General features: G+C 36.2%; 1 protein-coding gene across 1 annotated transcript in view; it reads left to right on the top strand.

Moving 5' to 3' along the window:
* Ptprd (protein tyrosine phosphatase receptor type D) overlaps nt 1–18,947 on the top strand; it is a 1,324,101-nt gene that overhangs the window by 676,972 nt on the left and 628,182 nt on the right. The window contains exon 5 of the mRNA XM_076934732.1: nt 5,405–5,443. The gene's annotated coding sequence lies outside the window, so the exon portion shown is untranslated. The remainder of the gene's footprint in view (nt 1–5,404; nt 5,444–18,947) is intronic.

Below are 18,947 nucleotides of genomic sequence, written 5' to 3' on the forward strand. Positions count from 1 at the left end.
CCTTATACAGTCTAAATGCTGTTTGCTCCTCCTAGTTCACTGTCTCAATCCTAACTTTTCTGGTTCACTGTCTCCAACCATTCAGACCATATTTGTGTTCTCCAAACACAAAGGTTGTCCCTGTATCAGGTTTATATTTGTATGCACTTTCTAGAAGTTTCTATCACCTCTGGTAAGATTGTCGTAGCTCAGCACAAATGATTTTTTTTTTTTTTTTTTTTTTTTTTTTGTAGAACCATCTTGATTACCAATTGCACTCTGTGCTAGTATAAATAAGAATGGCCTTTATTGGCTCGTATGTTTGAATGCTTAGCCCATAAGGAGTAACACTATTTGGAGGGTTGGCCATGTTGGAGTAGTGTGTCCTTGTTGGGGTAAGCATGTCACTGTGGAGGCTAGTTTTGAGGTCTCCTGTGTTCAAGCTATGCTCAGTGTGATACCTAGTTATTGTCTTTCACAGAACCTTGATGAATAGATTTCAGCTTGATCAGCTGAAAACCTCAAAAATGTTAAAGCCCATAGAGGGGAATTTAGGAGGTATGGGCAACCTATAGAAGACAGGTAGTTGGGTCTCAGGTCTTGTCCACTACTGCAGCAGCACCAGTGAGCAATAGTGGTGGGCAGCCGTAGAGGGCAATAGTGGCATGAGCTTGACCATCCAGATGGGCCCAAGGTCCACTGATGTAAGCTTTGGGAGACAGAACTCTACTGCAAGTGTCATAGCTCAGTAAAACAAACATTCTCAGATGATTCTTGGTGAAATAACCCATGCACTTTATTCTATGTGATCAGAGACTTTATAAACATAGAAGATTAGGATAGGATTTAGGGGTTGGTGTTTCTTATTTACTCAGTTTTGAATTGTTAGTGATACTTTATCTGCAGGGGAAAGGACGCCAGGTGTTTTTCCTACAGGACTGATTGTCATGGTTCTCTCAGTTGGGTGTCATGCTTACATGTCCCAGAACTGAGAGAAATAGGCAGTAAGTGGCTCCACTTCTACCATTTTTAATTTTGAGATTCATGGAGTCTGAGCTCACTGAGCCTTACCAGTTCTGTCTGGTGGCACCATCTACTTGCTCCATTCACAGTCTCTGATGCCTTCAGATCAAGATGTAAGACTCTCTGCTCCTCCTTCAGTATTATATCTGCCTGCCTGCTGTCCTGTTTCCCACTGTGATGATAATGGACTAAAACTTGGAAACTGTAAGCCAGTCCCACTTAAATGTTCACCTTTATAAGAGTTGCCTTGGTTGTGGTGTCTCTTCACAGCAAAAAAACAAAAAAAAAAAAACAAAAAAAAAAACAAACAAAAAAACAACCAAACAAACAAAAAACCAAACGTAACAAGGAAATACCTTTTATTATCTTCATGTAACTTAGTTATATTTGAAACTTTCCATCTACCTACTTTTTTTCTTTTTTTGGCTACTTGTCTGTCATCTATCTATCATCTATCTCTCTATCTATATCTAGCATCATCATCACCATCATCAGCTATTACCTTTGTTGTTTAATGATTGTGCTACACATTAACAAATAATCTTTAGTGAGAAGAAACTGACTTTCTTCAAACTGAAACTTTCTTAGTATCTAGAAAAGAACTCATGATAAATGCTCAAATATACATGTTGAACAAATGAAACTCAATCAACATTCAGTGCTAAACATTCATCGATATTTTCTAAATTTATTGTTCTGAAAGATGCATATTGCTTTCTGTTTATGCTTGTTATATTGTAAAAGAAACTAACTTTGGAGGGAAATTTATTTGCTTATCATGTGGCTAGTCACAGCCCATTTCTGATGTTTTTGCCTGCTTTGCGGACCCTTATCCGCCTACCAAGATTTCAAGGGATTATTCTGAAGCTGAGAAATCTCTTGAAAAAAAAACACCACACTAAGTGCAATACATAATTCCTCTAACAAGTTATGATTTCATGGTTTCATTGTCTGTTTATATCATTGATTTCTATTGGTACATAAAAGTGCTAAGTTTTAGGTTGTTACAATATAAATGTTAAGCTATCTTCAGCAAGCCATGTCACATGTTTTCCTAATTCAATACATATACTATGGATGACCAATTTTTATAAATTGTGCTGAGTTCTTTGAACATTTAGCAAAATGCTATATTTAAATTATATTTCATTTGACAAGTATCTGTGCAAAATATATATCTGTGTATCCATATATATATATGGATACACAGATATATATATATATATATATGGATACACAGATATATATTTATCTGTGCACAATAATCTATAACAATCTATACACAATAATATATATATATATTTGCCTTACACATTGTGGACATTAAAGACTCTTAAGAGCATAACCATAGTTGATATTTGTTTTGTTTAATAATAAAAAAAAATACTTCGGAACTTGATTCTTGCTGTGTAGGAGGTTGAAAACATGGAGCCAGTCACATAGTTGAGTATCATTCTTACTGTGGGTTCCTCAGCTGTTCCATTCCATAGAAGCTATGGCCTTCTTCAAGGTTACCACTCTCTCTAGGACCTTGTACACAACTTAACATTTGCATTGTCTCACAGACATTCCATATAGTATGTACAAAAATCTAATCTACTCAATTCTTGTAATATTACACATATGCAGTATCTGAGGAAAATGACAGTTCATGTCCAAAAGCCTGCCTAGATTTTTTGTCCCCCCCCCTTTGGCCACGTTCACATCCAGAGCCTCAGCCAACCTCTCCTTTGCACTTATTATCAGAAACTGAGACAGTACCCTCAGCCACCATAGCTAATGTAGTACTCCATACCTGCCTAGAAAATGCCACCCCACTTCAGATCCGAGGCTCTATAACAGTTTTCTCGAAGAGAAATGTTGCAGGAAATATTAAAAATGATCAGCAAGTTCCTGTCCTATGCCCAGCACTGGTGGACCACAAAGTACCAGAGCTCCAAAAATCTCTCCAACCAGCTCGCTAAGTTCCCACTGGTGGGTTGCTATCACACCAGCCCCATGCTTCAAAACCCCCAGGGCTTTGTGGTGCACATCAGGCAAACCCACGCTTTGTCACTACACCTTTCTCTCTGGAACCCAGTTGAGTCATCACAAGAAATAAAACACCACACAAACTTTTGTCAGAAACAATGGTAACTCAATCTCTGGGGGCAACGACTAGAATGCTAATCTTGTAAACCACATTAATGGACTAGTGGATTCGCCATATAAGCCAGGTGATACTAGTAGCTATATCTTGCCCTTTCACTATCCTGTCCAAAAGTCTCTCTCTCTTTTCTTCCTCTCTTCCTCTATCCAACCCGCAAGTTCTTCTTACTCACTCAGTGATTGGCTCTTTTATTCATTAGGGGATTGGTTCACAAGAAGTCACCTGAGTACATGGCTCACTACTTGTCTACAGCCCCTCCCAGGAGAGCAGAATTAACTCCAAAATACAAACAATACAAGGATCATCCACAACAGTGAAGCAACTAGATTTCTTTCTTTTTCTCTCCTTTTTTGCTCTGTCTTTCTGTCTCTGTCTCTGTCTCTGCCTCCCTCCCTCTTCCTCCTCCTCCTCCTCCTCCTCCTCCTCCTCCTCCTCCTCCTCCTCCTCTTCCTCCTCTCTCTCTCTCTCTCTCTCTCTCTCTCTCTCTCTCTCTCTCTGACAGTTTTGCTATAGAACCCAGACTGGTCTTAAACTCCGGACCCCCATCTCAACTTTCTGAGTTCTGGAATTATAGATGTATGAAACCATGCCCAGCAGCAGTTGTTCTTTTAAAACAAATATTGCAATAACTGGCCATGGTAATTTTATCAAAGTTTTAATCATACAAGGCCTGTTTTTCTTTTCTTTCTTTTTTTAGTAAATACTAATGGCATGCTTCCATCTATTTAGAGTATTAAAGTAAAAATATTTTATAAGATACGAAATATTTGATGGGCTTATATTCATGTATATACCTATTAAGTGACCACTGCTCCCACAATAGCAAATAAATACGTCCATCAGCTCTAGAAGTTTAGCCTGGATGTTTTCCTCTTCCGTTACACACTCACAGTGACATTTTCATTTATTTTCCTTGTCTGACTTAAATCAGTTGATATTTTCCAAAATCTACAGGCATATAACTTTGGCGGTAGCTCAGTTAGTCCTGTGTCCTGCATACATGCCCAAGTACCAAATAACCAACCATGGTGAAAATATGTATAATCCCAGCAATCCCAGCCCCGCAAGAGTTGAAGGCACAATAATCAAGAGCAGAGGCTCATCTTTGGCTATTTAGCAAATTCAAGGTCATGATAGGACACGAAATAATCTGTTCAGCAATGGTTTTTCCAAGTACAGAAGTAAATTAATGTCTCCACTTGCCACGCTCTTCAGAGCCCAAATTAATGTCTCCATTCACTATTTGAAATAAGCCATGGTGAAGATGTATGACCAAAAATCATTGGGCACAGGAGAAAATGGCTGCTCTGTTTGTGAAGTGGCTTCTAGACTATAAAAGTAAAGTCCTGGAATACTAATACTTGCATTGATTTGTAGTTTCCCCAATTCTCACAAAATTTACATTAACTGTAAACTTGTTTTATTCTTTTTTAATTTAAAAAAATATGTATCTATTTGTATTTATGTGTGTGCATTATTCCTATCATGTTTGTTTGGAGGTGAGAGAATAACTTACATGAGTCAGTTTCCTGCCTCCACCATGTGAGTCTTAGAGATCAAACTCAATTTTTCAAATGGTGAGAAGAGTCCTTACAGACTAAGCTGTTTCATCAGCCCTTAATTACATGCTTACCAAGACTTTTCCTCAGCCAAGTTTTGAAGTCTGTCTCTCTCTCTCTTTCTTTCTCTTTCTCTCTGTCTCCCTCTCTTTACATTACTCATGAAATGTTAAATTACACCCATAATTTCAAAGAGTTTGTCATTTTAAAAATCCTGTGGTATCATCCAAAGCAACTTACTTAGTGTTTCCTATCTTTACAAAGAAAACAAAACAAAACAAAGCCCTCTTTAACTCAACTGAAGTTTACAAAGCAAAGAATAATCCTTTTCAGGAGAATATTTCAAAAATTTTTCAATTCAAATATTTATTTAATAATATTGGCAATTGTGTGTTTTAATTTTATATTGCATATATTTTATACTGCTAAGTGCACAGAACACTTTTGAACTGTACTTCTCTTCCCAGAGAGTCAGAGAAAGTTTTGCTTCCTTGGGCTTGCAAGGGGGTGTTTTAAATTGCTCTTTACAGCAGTAAGTGTGAAGGAAAATGCCATAATAAACCAAGTCTCATTTCTCTGTAGATTTTGACATTTCCCACTAGCCAAGTGCTATAAACATGCGTCACCCAAATGAGCAGTTTTTAATAGCATCGTTTTCACGTTTTAATTGTTGTCACATTTCTTCTTTGTTTAGGGAGAAGTCTGGTGAACACCCAGGGGATCTAAATAGCAAGTAAGATTTAAAACTCGCTGGTCTAGGCCCAGCTTTCAAGTTTCCTTTGTTTTATTATTTAACTTTGTCTATTTGCTAGAATGGGTTATAGCTTCCTTTTAAAAGTGTTAGAAATTCAATTATGTAGTTTGAGAAATAAAATTAAACTTTCAGTGACAGATACTATTTGAAGCCCTAAGACTACATGAATTTTTTGGATGCAATAGATGGATATAAATAAAGAAATTACAGACTGGGTGAAATTTCAAGACCTAGGCTTACTTTATTAGCAGAAGGAGGAATGAATGTGAAAGGTTTTTCAAGGTGATTTTTTCTTTTTCTTTTTTTTCCTTTTTTTTTTTATTAGATATTTTATTTACACTTCAGATGCCATCCCCTTTCCCCAAGGTGATTTTTTTCAACCAGAGACTTTTGTTATTGTTCTGTTCTGACTTCTAGGTGGGTTGAGAAAAAAAAAAAAACTGCTTCGTATGCTAATATAAGTTTTAGTACACAAAGGCTAGACAGAAGTCCTAACCAACATCAGAATGAGGTCAGTAGAAATGACGCTAGAAACCTTGTCTAATGAAGGCGATAGAGAAAGCATGATGAACTGAAAGAATGCACACCAGTAAGGAGCGAACTGAAACTAGCAGAAGGAGGAAACTGGCTGGTGTCCATAAAGTCATGGGAGCCTAGAAACCACATAAACGGCTAGGTAACCCATGCCTCACTGCAGACAAGAAGAATAAAGGAATAACACCAGAATGAATTAATAGTCAAGAACAGAAGTTGGAGAACAGATACAGTAGATCACACCTAAAGAAAAAACAAGAAAGAAAATAGAAAAACTGTAAGGAGAGCAGAGAGAAAGGGGTTTTTTTTTCAGACTTTACAATTTTACTTACTTGACAATTTAGTTCACTGAAACTGGAGCATGGGATCTCTTAAAAATAAAAGCATTGAATGTATTTATATAATTTGTTGAAAAAAAGATTTTACATATCATGCAATTATTTGAAGCTTTGGGGAATCTTGACTTATGAACAATTCCAGCCATGTTTAAATGAAGGAACTAGCTCCTATGTTATTCCTGGTTTCTCTTGGGACAATGCTTCTATACTCAGGAAGTAGTCACTAACTTCTCCAAAATTGAAACCATGTATCGCACAGTGAAATACGTAATTAAAATATAGTTCTAGTCTCTTGGAACCATATTTTAAACCATTCAAATTTACAGTCAGAATGGTTCAAATCACTTCTGCATTCAGGATAAGAAGCCTTAGAATTACACAGTAGTTTTCCTGTAATTGCTGTTTGTTGGCAAACGAAAGGTTAACTGTGGTGCTGATCTCAATTACTATCTAAAGATTTGCCAGGGAAAGTACAGAACTTGGTTTTTCTCTTACAAAGCACAAAGCATAAGCATTCATCAGAGTAACTTTCCTTGTATTGGGATAAACACACAAATAAGGACAGCATTTCTATGCAGAAATACTTGGGAGACAGGACAAAGTTTATGTTTGTTAATGATCAGCGGTGTGTGACTATAATGGTGTGTGTTGTTAATCAGATTGATACTAACAGTAAACAACAGTAAGAAATTTGTTGGTTGTTTATGAATCATATATATCCACTCTAAGTTCACAACTTTCTATAATCGCCATATACCCTAAGCATGGACACTTCAGTGTGTGCAATAAAAAGGTACCTACAGACTCTCAATCTAAAACACTCAAAATCCCATAACTACTATTAAAAGTCCCTTTTCTTTGGGTCTCAATGTTCTTATGGTGGAAATGGGTACAGTGACACATTCTTATAGGCTTGCAATAACATTTGAACAGCTATAATTCTGAAAGTATTAAAGTTCATAATATTACTAGAAAGACATAATTAAGGAGGCTCACGTTTCAGCTCCCTACCAGCACCTGTCCAAAGGACCAGCAGCTATAAAACAGGCTTTATAAAAGTGTATGGGAGGGTTTGTAGTTGTGATTCAATTGTAACATTTTAAAATGTCATTTTGGGGGGTTAACACAATGTAAAAATCATTAATCATCACACACATGGTACAATGTCTGGAGTGCAGGGAAATGTTTTCAGGCTCATAAAGACCTTCATATGCTAATCCAGAGTGAAAGGTGGGCTCTGTTTTCCCACATTTTGCCAACACTTGGCCTAGGTGGTTACCTTACATTGTCTCCTATAAGCCTCAAATGGGACACATGCAGAATAACTGATAGTCTGCTTTTAGACGAGTCTATGGAAACTTAAAAACATACTGACACAAAGGGGAAATGAAGCAGGTACCAGAGTCCCTTTTTGCTATATTACAAATGTACCATGCTACCTCTCTTAGAGAAACATGGCATCTTCAGTGCAAACTATTGTTATGTTGTGTAGAGAAAATATTAAATGAATGTGCCAAATTTTAAGGGACAGCGAGACTCATTGCTGCCTCCCAAATAAATGAGGACTGAGAAAGGACACAGTATGAAATGGTGCCTCAGGGATGGTACTATGGACAACCCACGCAGCAGGCACTAATGAGCAATTAAAAGAAAATCCTACAGTTTTGTGAGCCTTGGACAGTAGCAGGTTTCCTTGAATCTGCTTCTACATGCCAGTAAAACCCAACTGATTCTTGGGCTAGTTTAGCAAACAGAAGCCACCATCCCTGCATTTCCTCTATGTGTCATGTGTGCATCTGCTTCTGGCTAATAGGGAGAAGTCTCAGCTTACTTGCAGTGACTCTAAGGATAAATCTTCCTGAAGTTAGGAGGGAGAGTATCTATACTGAACATCCATTGAAAAGAATTTAAAAAGATTCTTGCCTGATGGCTTGCTTAAATTTAAAAGTAATTATTTCTGATTAGCTTCATTAAAATATGAATGTTTTATTTTTTTATTTCATCCTGAACTGGTAGAATGCTGGAAATGGATCAATAAATAATTATTTCTATTATATTTTTACACAGATACACTCCAAAGTGTATGGGTCTGACAGTGCTATGACATCTACATTATATGTCATCTGTCTGTCTGAACAGAGTTTTGAGTTGTCATTGTCACATCAGAGGCAGGAGGCAGAATGAGTTTAAAATGTACTTTTCATTGTGCAAGTTCTTGCAAGGCCATGTTCTACTTCCTGATATTGTGTCTGGTATAAACACAGCCCTTGAGAGAAAGAAACAGTAAAGTTAGCTTGATCTCATTCCAGCTACCCTGACATTACCATAGGTAAACACACTCTTCCTCTTTAGATCATTCCTCCTAAAGAATTTCTACCAGGATATGCAACTTTCCTTTAGGTTGTGATCTCATCATTCTGTGTACTCACATTTGTATCCTTCACAGTCTTGTGACACTCAGTTCAAAAGCAAAAGCATCATTGGTTCATTTAGAGGGGAGGATGCCAAAAATATGAATGCTGGTTATTATGGAAGATGAGATTTACTCAGGAAAAAAAAAGAAGCTCAAATGCACAATGGCTGCATGCTTTCATCTAGATTATGCGAGTCTAACATTATCTTGGGATTAGGTAGAAGGTTTATTTTAAAATATCAATTTAAAAAACTGTGTTCAGAAAGAAACAACTGCAAGGCAAAGCATTGTTTATTTTACATTTGTACCACTTTGAGTCACTGTTTTGACTTTACAGAGAGCCCATGATTTGTTTGTACAGTAAAAATGGTTCTTCGGCTATAGTTACAACTGATCATGAAGACATCAAGATGGCAAAGGCACAGAAGTCAAGAGCTCAAACATTATGACACATTGAATGCTGGTAGAAGCTGCTTAGAGCTAGCACATGATTATACCTAAACAGCTCAACTTTGACATCAACACTTTTCAATGAGATTCCTTATTAACTGGGAAAGGCTAAAGTAGTAGGGTTTCAGTGATAGGGCCAATGGTCTCAATGGCCTGCCCTTGCCACTACTAAAGAAACCACAGTGATCACTTCCTTGTGGCTGCTATACCCAACTATCCCCTGAGGATCATGTTTCTTGGGTGTCCAGATCTTGGTAGAGTGCCAACATATGGGGGAACCATGGAGGAGTTCTAAACTTATACTTTCTTAGAACCACAAGTTTTATATCTTGAAGAAAGTTAATACCAAAAGAAACAATTTCCTAAAGTGAATCAACTGGTCTCAGGTGCACTTACAATGCACTGGGGAAATGAAGTGGAGGCTTGTTGCTTCTGCGCTGTGGGAAAAAAATAATAATCATTTAACATGGCCTATTTCCAGAACAGGCAGCGAGTGAGTACTCTTCCACATTTGAGGCTATTGTTAGGTCTGCCTTTGTGAGCGATCACTTTGCTATCACCAATGATCAATAATGGAACCCAACAAGTCAGTGCTACCTTATGGGAACTTCTGTGGCACATTTATTTTCCATTTCCAAGATTAATTCTACTCTTGTTGGCCCCATACATTAATAATTGCTGCAGAAGTTCTTTCTAATGCATGTGTTTAGAAGCTTTGTGTTACTGAGACATGAACTCCCGAAGCCTCAGATATTAGGGGAAGCATAGAACTTAAAAACTGACAAAAATTTTCAAATATAAGTGTTAACCTTTTGTTTTTCAAAAAAGGTATATTTTCTAGATGCATTTCTTTTTAAAAATTCATTTCTTCCTGCCTCTGTTAGTATGGTGTTTTTCTACTTCATTCAAAAATATCAAACACTGAATGCTTTGCTGAAATCACCCAAGAAAACACCAATAAACAAGTCAGTGTAGACCAGGGCTTTAGGCTAATGAGCAGTGCACACAGGCATGCCATCAATTTAGCATGGGTGAGTTGTGTGGTGTGATGGGATGAATTTCAAGAATGAACACCCTAACATGTCAGAGAAGGTGATTCCTTATCCTGGAAAGCAGGCAGACAAAACATGCATATGGCATCCAATGTAAGGAAGGTTTATAAAAAATTTCACAGTTCTTAAGTCTCCTTACAGTCTGTTATATTCCCTGTATGCACTTAGCATAAATAGTCAGTTTCCCTTGCTTGCCTGTGAACGAAAATATCTTACTCAGTTGCTTCTTGTCTTGGCCACTTGTATTAGAAATCATTTTTCTTGACTTCCTTAAGTATGTGTGTTTAAGAAGACATCTCATGGCACTCAGCCCCTGTTCATTAGCTATGTCAGTTTTTAACGTGGTGTGACAAATTACACGAGCTTAGATGCTAATACAACAAGTGTTTTTTATACTATAATCAGTATCTATTAGGGCTTAGTTTTCATTTGCAGGGTTGACTGAGATGGATAGACTACCTTGTCCATTTAGGCTGTGGTCTGGTTGTATTTTCTTTGAAAAGTAAGACTGAAGGCTGTGGCTTCCCATTGGCAATTATCTACAGCTCCTCTCAGTTCAAGGCACAGCCTGAAATTTCTTGTCCCACTCTCAGCATGCACCTTGCTGTGAAAAGCCAGTTAGGGAGAAGAGATGATCGTTAAAAGTTTGACAAGGTGGAGCTCCTCCCCAGTGAAACACATTTCTGTGTGGACACCAAACAGAAAACATGAGACATCTCAAATTCTCATAAAGATCGTAACCACATAATGATCATAACAGGACCTGATAGTAAGTACAGTTCTGAAATCCCAAATTTGAATGAGAATTTATAATTCCATAAAAACCATTTTAATATGAGCATGCTAATAAAGGTGTAAAATGGTTGATAAAATGCCTGTAGACTATGGAATTGTTACTGTGCCACACCCACAGCACCTCCCTTCATAAGAGCTTGAGTCCTCAGCAGTATAATGAATAAGGCTATAACTCTTGACTGCACTGGCATTGAAAAGCATGTAAACCCCTTTTCTCTCTGAGTGCATTCTGAGTCTGAGGACTTTGAATAACACAGTTTGCTAGTAATAAACACCTCATAATGTCTGATATTGTTTGACTTGTATCACCCATAGAGCTGATTATATACTATGTAATTATATGCTGTGGTTATTATATGTTTCACAGTCTCTCTATCCATAGGTCTGTTTTCTCAAATAACCACTTAATTGTATAATATTTAAATCAAAAGCTCCAGGCTTTCTAACCTTTCAGGATGTGAGACTAATAGGTGAATTATAAGGCATTGCCCTAAGGAGCTGTGTGTTGAGATTTATGGAGCTGTATTAGAAAAGAGGAAACTATGTTAGATGATCCCTGAAAAACTACCCACCTTGTAGCCTCCTGGGTGATCCTCTAATAGACACTCATCTGATGGCCCCTTCAGTCCATAGCTGTCATTTTCAACTGAAAAGAAGCAGTGTATAAGGTAACCAGGAAATGTACTCTCCAAAATTTGTAACTAAGGCAATCTAAACTATGAACACATTATATATGAAACAAAAAGCACAGGATATTTTTTCTACACAAAAATAACAAACTAAACTATTAAGATTTTTGAACGATTCTATTAATTCCAATCAGCTTCTATGGAGGCTGTGTCTGTTTTGCAACATGGACTCAATTTCTGTGAGTTCAGTGTGATAGCCAGCCTCCTATTAATACAACAGATACTTGAGCTAATGAACCGAAAAATGAAAGGTCTATTTTGGCTTAAAGTTTGCAAGGTTTCAGTCTGTTGTAAGTTGGTCATGATACTTTCCTACTTGGAAAAGTTATTAGGTCATTATAAAGAGCCTTTGACAGAGAAAGTTGTTCACCTAGAGGCATTGAGAAATCTGCTAAAAGCATGGCATCCAGCACATACAGAAGAAGGAAAATGCAAGAAATAAAAGGGTTTATGGTATGACTATCTTCTTCAAGGGAACACACAAAAATAGTCAGAGGACTACAACTAGGTTCTGTCTCTTAAAGATTCCATTTACTCCCAAAAGTATCACAGGCTATAAACAAGCCTTTATTGTGTGATTGTGTAGGAGAGATGTATGGTGACACACTGCAGACAAATTGATCAGTATCTTCTTAGAAAAGGAGTAACTCTTTACAGAGCATTGGGCATGTTTAAAGGAGAGCTAAGCAGCCATGCCTTAGCTCGATGAGACACTCAACTACAAGAACTTGGAAAGAATTATACTTTTGAAGAGGGCCACCCAAGCTGACGTCAAGTATGCTTAAAATTAAAGAAACAAAGAGCTGGAAACACGATACACAGTTAAGAGCATGCCTTGCTCTTCCTGAAGACCAGAATTGAGTTGCCAGCACCATGTTGGGAGATTCACCACCACCTGTAACTCCAAGCCTAGGAGATCCAACACCCATTCTGGATTCCCCTGGTACATCTGCCATACACTTGTAAATAAAAAAATAAAAAAAAAAAAATAGTCCTAAAAAACTGAACCAAAAAAAAAATAAAATAAATCACAGAACTCTTTTCTTTTCCCTTCTAAATGTTAAGCAGTTTTATTTGTTCCCACTGCCTGAATCACATAGAAGCACTGAGTAGAAAATCATTATGGGTAAATGCCATAATGTTGAACTCACCAGGAATAGAGCAATAGGAGGAAAAGTGAAAATAGATCAGGAAGAGGATATGTGTCTATATATTCTGTACAATTTTGTCCTGTTTCTATCAGAATTGAGCTTTTGTCTATGGCCTACTTTCTGTTAACTGAGCTGGGCACTTGCTTTTCTGCCTAGGGAGTTACTGGGAAAGACTTCTGTTGCTTTCTTACATTGCTTTAGAAGCTACATTAATCATCCATGCCATTTAGTTGGGGTTTGGTCTCTTTTTCAGAATCAGGGGGTTTCCAAAAAACATTGCTACAGTCTTTAATATTCTTTCAGTCATTTGCAGTGGTTAAAAGAAACCAATAATTTTCATGTTTACATAGACTAAGTTAAAGCTCTTTCTGTAGCTCTAAGTCTCCTTTAAAGGAAGGTTCAAGTTCATAAAAGAGCAAAATTTACCCAAGGCCCCAGATCATAGTCCCAAGGCTAACCTAAATCCTCAGAACTTCTTATGTTAGCCAGTCAAAATATGGGAAGAATTTCTAAATATTGTTACAATGAAAGTTTACCACTAGTATTTTTTCCACTCTGTCCTTACAGCCTTATGTGACCACAGTAACAAAACAAAAAGCACAATGAACCAAAATCATGACTTTCTGTCTAGATTTTGGCTAGGAAATTAAGTTTAGCTAATGCTGAGAGATATGCCAACTTACTCCCTCCACTCTGAAACTCTGAAAGCAGAAAGTTCAAATATTTCATTTGCCTGGCATATGGAAGTGAAACAAAGAACTTAGAGTGAAAACAGGCCTACGTCTGAGTCTTTAGAGTATGTTTATATTAGCAAATCCCTTTCCATATTTATATATAGATACTAGACCACTGAACCACATTGCAGCATGAAATCAGAATGGGAAAAAAAGAAAAAAATTTAAAACAAAATTCAAGAACTTCAAAATAAGTGAGTACCATGAAAGATCTTAATGAATAAGAACAGGAATTCAGGTAACCTTTGTATATGATCCATACAAGGCACCAGAACAAGAGGTAAAATGAAGTGTTCTTCTTTCAAGAAATTTAAGTGTCTTGAGAAAACAGCCACATATAATGATATATAAAATTGGGAATCTCATTATCTAAAGCCAACTCATTAAATTCTCATCATAAGCATCTCTACCATACACATTAACAAAGGACTCTACACAGGAGTTTCCCACAGCTCCAAAGGTCAAGGGTGACCAGAAGTCTGAGAAGTAACTATAAGATAAAGTAAAACAAACAACCAAGTTATTAATCAAACTCTGTCCAAATCCAGACAGGTCACAGTACCAAGCATAGATAAATGGAGATAGATAGATAGATAGATAGATAGATAGATAGATAGATAGAATACAAACATGGTACTTCTGTAAATTTTTGTTAATTCAATAGCATACATTATTTTCTATTCTATAAACTGTTAATTTTACAGATGCAAGGGTAAAAATGTCCTACTACATGTATGCCTCTCCTATCCTGGTATGTAAGTAATTCTTAATGAATTTGAGCCAAAAATTCAGCATTTTTTTAGACACTTAAAGGAGTCTACTTACTTCTGCAGCCTTAGATCATACATTAGTCATACCTCTAGAGGCTAAACTTACTCATAGTTTTAGACTTTGAGAAATAGGTCAATAATATTTAAATACAATTTGTATATATAAGGTAGATAATATAGGTCAAGAAGACAGCTCCATTCCTACATTTTACACACTGGAGAGAGGGAGAAGGGAAGAGAAGAGGAGGGAGGAGGAAGAGAGAGAGACAGAGAGAGAGAGGGGGAGAGAGAGAGAGAGAGAGAGAGAGACAGAGACAGAGACACAGAGAGAGACAGAGAGAGAGACAGAGAGAAAGACAGAGAGAAGGAGAGATTGAGACAAAGACAGAAACAGAAATAAAGATACTCAGGCCTAAAATGGCAAGAAGCAGAAAACCATGTCAGTACTGATGCTCGGTGAGAACATTTTAGAAAGACCACTGCATACTGCATTAGTAGTGGATCTTTGAAATTTTTCCTGTGCTGGTTCTACAGAAAACTTTGTAAACTCTGCTCTGTTGCCTTAAACAAACTGATGTGAATGCATGATCTCTCTTTTGTGATGAAGCAGCTATACACCCCAGTAAAATAGGAGGGGAAGATCTAGAACTATTTCAGATTTTAATTTTTATATATTAACATAAATACTAATAGACTAAAAAAATGCAAGTCAAGGACCTGACTTTTAAAATACTATGTTCATGGAATTAGAATAGGGTATCATCAAAAATAGAACATCTGGAGAAAAACCTAAGGAACTTGAGTGATGTCAAAATATAGAAAATAAACAATGTGTATAGAGTACTATAGATAATGTATACAACACCTTCTAGAAAACTGAACAAAAATAAAAGATGATAGTATAAAATATACCTAATGAGATAATTAATTTACAATATTAGAAATCTGACTAAAATGACCTCCAAAGATGACAGCACTGAAAAATCTAAGAACAAAAGTTTTGAAGATATAATGAACTTTATGTTAGAATTGAGAGGTGCTTCTGAGAAGAAGGATCCAATGCCAACTTAATGTATGGATTTTTTTTCTAATACCTACTGTGAAACACATGATGGAAACATTACAAAATAACCAAGCTAGAATTCTAAACCCAAAATGAATAGCTGATGAAAATGACACTGATGGCTATAGGTCTTATCCTACTGAATTATGATAATGATGACATCATATTTATCAAAGTAGCATTGAGTGCTTTTGGACTACAAGTTAGGAGTACTTTAAAATTCTAGAGAGAAGAAATTTCTAACTTAGAATCCTGCATCTATATAACTAATAATGTAAATGTCCAATTTCTTCAAAAAATATCCTATAATAAGCCTAACAGAGGAAGTGAAATATTTCTTTAAAGAAAATTTTAAAACACTGAAGAAGAAAAATTATGACAATATTAGCCAATGAAAAAAATCTCCCATACTTATGGGTCAGAAGAATTCATGCTATGAATATGGATGTACTACCAAACACAATCTACCAATTATTGTAACCTCCATCAAAATTCTGATGTTATTCTCCACAGAAATTGAAAAGAACCTGAAAAACACATATGGAAGGACAAAAGTCCCTGGCTGCCCAGAGAAAACCTGGGTAAAGCAAATTCTGCTAGGGGTATCCACTATCCTGATTTCAAGGTAATACTACAAAGTCATGGTAACAGAAACAGCATGGTACCAGCCCTCACATATGTAGATCAATAGAGTAGACCAGATTACTCAGACAAAGATTCACATAGATGCATCATCTGATGTTCTCTTACAAAGATTCTGAAAAATATACATTAGAGAATATTAGCATTTTCAACAAATGGTGCAGAGAACAATACAACTCCACATATAGAATAAATCACATCTTTATCTTCCACTCTGTGAACAAATAAACTCTAAGCAAATCAAAAACCTTAAACCTGCAACTCTGCAAATGTCAGAGGACAAACTAAGAAATACTTTCAAGATATAGACATAAGCAAGGACTTTTTGAATAACAATCTAGTTGCTGTGGAAATGGGTTAATAATAGAAAAAAAACTTCATTGAATTAAAAACCTAACCACATTGGAAAAAGAAAGCATGCAGAATGGGAGGAATTCATTGATAGTATTTCATCTGACAGAAAATGAATATCTGAATTGTAAAAATTCCATAAAAATATCAACAGTATACAAGGTTTTCTGTAGGAATATAAACTAGTCCAGATACTATAGAAGCCTGTATAGAGGTTTCATAAAACATTAAAATATAATCTGCTATATGACCCAGATTTGCCAAGTTGACACATCACAGAAATCCCTGTCCACTGGAGTTTATTGCAGCATAAGTCACAATTCCTAGATCATAATACCAACTTAGGATGAAAAATGGGTCAACAAAAGATAATTTACTTAATCAAATTAAGCAACTCTCAGAAAATCAAGTATCAGTTTATTCTCAATTGTGATCCCTATAAAAACATAAAATCATGGATGTATATGTGACATGAAACTGGTATTATAGGAGAGCAAGAGGAAAAATTGAGGTTGGGGAGAGGATACCCCAGGGGTGGGGGCTGTTTATTCATTTTGTAATATATACTTTTATGAAAATATCAATCTGCAAATGATACCATGTGTGTCTGAAGAGATGGCTAAGAAATTAGGAGCACTTGTTCCTCTTTCAGAGGAAAAGATCCAGATTTCAATATCCACATCAAGAAAAGTGGTTTGCAGGTGCCCCTAAATCCAACTCCTTGGAATCTGATACACTTTTCTGTTCTTTACAGATACCTGCATTCACACATGCACAACAATATAGTAAAGTAAAACTTTAATACAGTGTTTGTTTTCATATGTAATGTATAAATACCGTGCATTTTAAAATATCCACAGCTATTTATTTGATAAATTTAAGAATGCAGCTACATCTTTAAAAATATATACATGAAGAATATCTCCAAAATCCAAACATGCAGTTTGAATCAGAGTAAGGGGATGATGACATGAATGTATCTACTCAGGTAGCAGAGTTCATAGAATCTATAGCTATTTGTAAAAGAGGAGACTGGTAGCCTGTGCTGGGTTAAGTCCACAGGGGTGTTTCCTATTGAAATGAAAGAAAGTGAGGAATGGGAAGGGAGGAAAAGAGAGAAAAGAATGGAATGTAAAGAAAAGGAAGGGGGAAGGATGCAGTAAACAAGTAATTGAATTTTACAACTTAATAAAGACCTTGTACTGAATTTGGATTTGTGTATTAGTGTTGTTTTCTCTTCAACAGGATTGTTTTTCATATTTTGGCTGAGTGATGGAGACTTCCTCCTTATGCTGAATAGATGAACATTTGACGTTACAAATGGAGTTTACCCAAGCTTTCAGCTTTCAGTATAGAAGAAAAAAATGGCCATTGGATTTGTATAGTTGCCTGTGTGTACCTTTAGTAAACATAAATACAATTTATCATTCTTTTAAAAAATGACTCCTCTCCTCTCCTTCTTATAAACAAATATTTCTTAAAGGGAAAGAGAAATATATATGGAGGAGAAAAGGGAAAGACAAAGGATATATTCAGAAATGTCTGAAGTAATTTGATTTGATTCTCAGTGTGGTGTACTGTTTGATTCATTATCATACTAAAATTACTAAAGTAGTGAAATTTTCCTTTAAATATCAAGGACACTGATTTTTAGTGTTAATAACATTTCCTAAAATTAATAGACCATGAGCCAATATTGGAATAATATCTATTCTTAATTTCAGCATATAAACAAAAGGTAGATCATGTAAATAAATATGGTAATTTTGGCCCACTGGGAATTGCAAATTTGAGTTCAATCTTCATTTCAACAAGCAAAGATAGAACTGTGGGGATCATTGACTTCAGAACATTAGCTTTAAAACTGAATATGTAAATTCCAAGGGAATGGGTAATTTTTATTTTGTCTATTCCCCAACATAAATAGACTTTCATCATAAAAATCATGTTTTGCTAAATCTCAAGAGCGTAAAAGGACAATAAGAGAAGTAAAAGAGGATCCAAATGTGTAAATCATGTACCACATTTGTTCTGGTGGCCTTCCTAATGTACGAGACCCCAGAATGATCATCAGACTTTAGCATTGATAGTTATATGATATTGTCAGTTAGATATGCCTGGGGTCCATCTTTCGGTGGCTAAATAGTTGTGCTTCACAATAAGAGTAAAGAAATGATGCTGGAAGAAGTCTCCACTGAACCAGCTGCCCACTGCTTCATTCTAAATGAAGCAGCAGCTATGTTGGGGCTTATTGATGGGTTCTGTCTTTTGGAAATTAAAAGTCATTCATGATGAGCAAAATAGTCTGAGTAGCTTCATAGTAAAGACAAATCCAGGGAGCTATATTTTCCAGTCATCACTGTGTGTGTGCTATTTTTCTCTAACAAGTCAAGTGAAGCACGGCAGCTGGTCTACAGCAGCAGTTCAGCCACTGAACAGTGAAAGGTATAGATTTGTCTTCTAGACATACCAAATTATGATAAGAAATCTTGATTTGCTTC

The sequence above is a fragment of the Arvicanthis niloticus genome, chromosome 5 (assembly GCF_011762505.2).
Source record: "Arvicanthis niloticus isolate mArvNil1 chromosome 5, mArvNil1.pat.X, whole genome shotgun sequence".
NCBI classification, from domain to species: Eukaryota; Metazoa; Chordata; class Mammalia; order Rodentia; family Muridae; genus Arvicanthis; species Arvicanthis niloticus.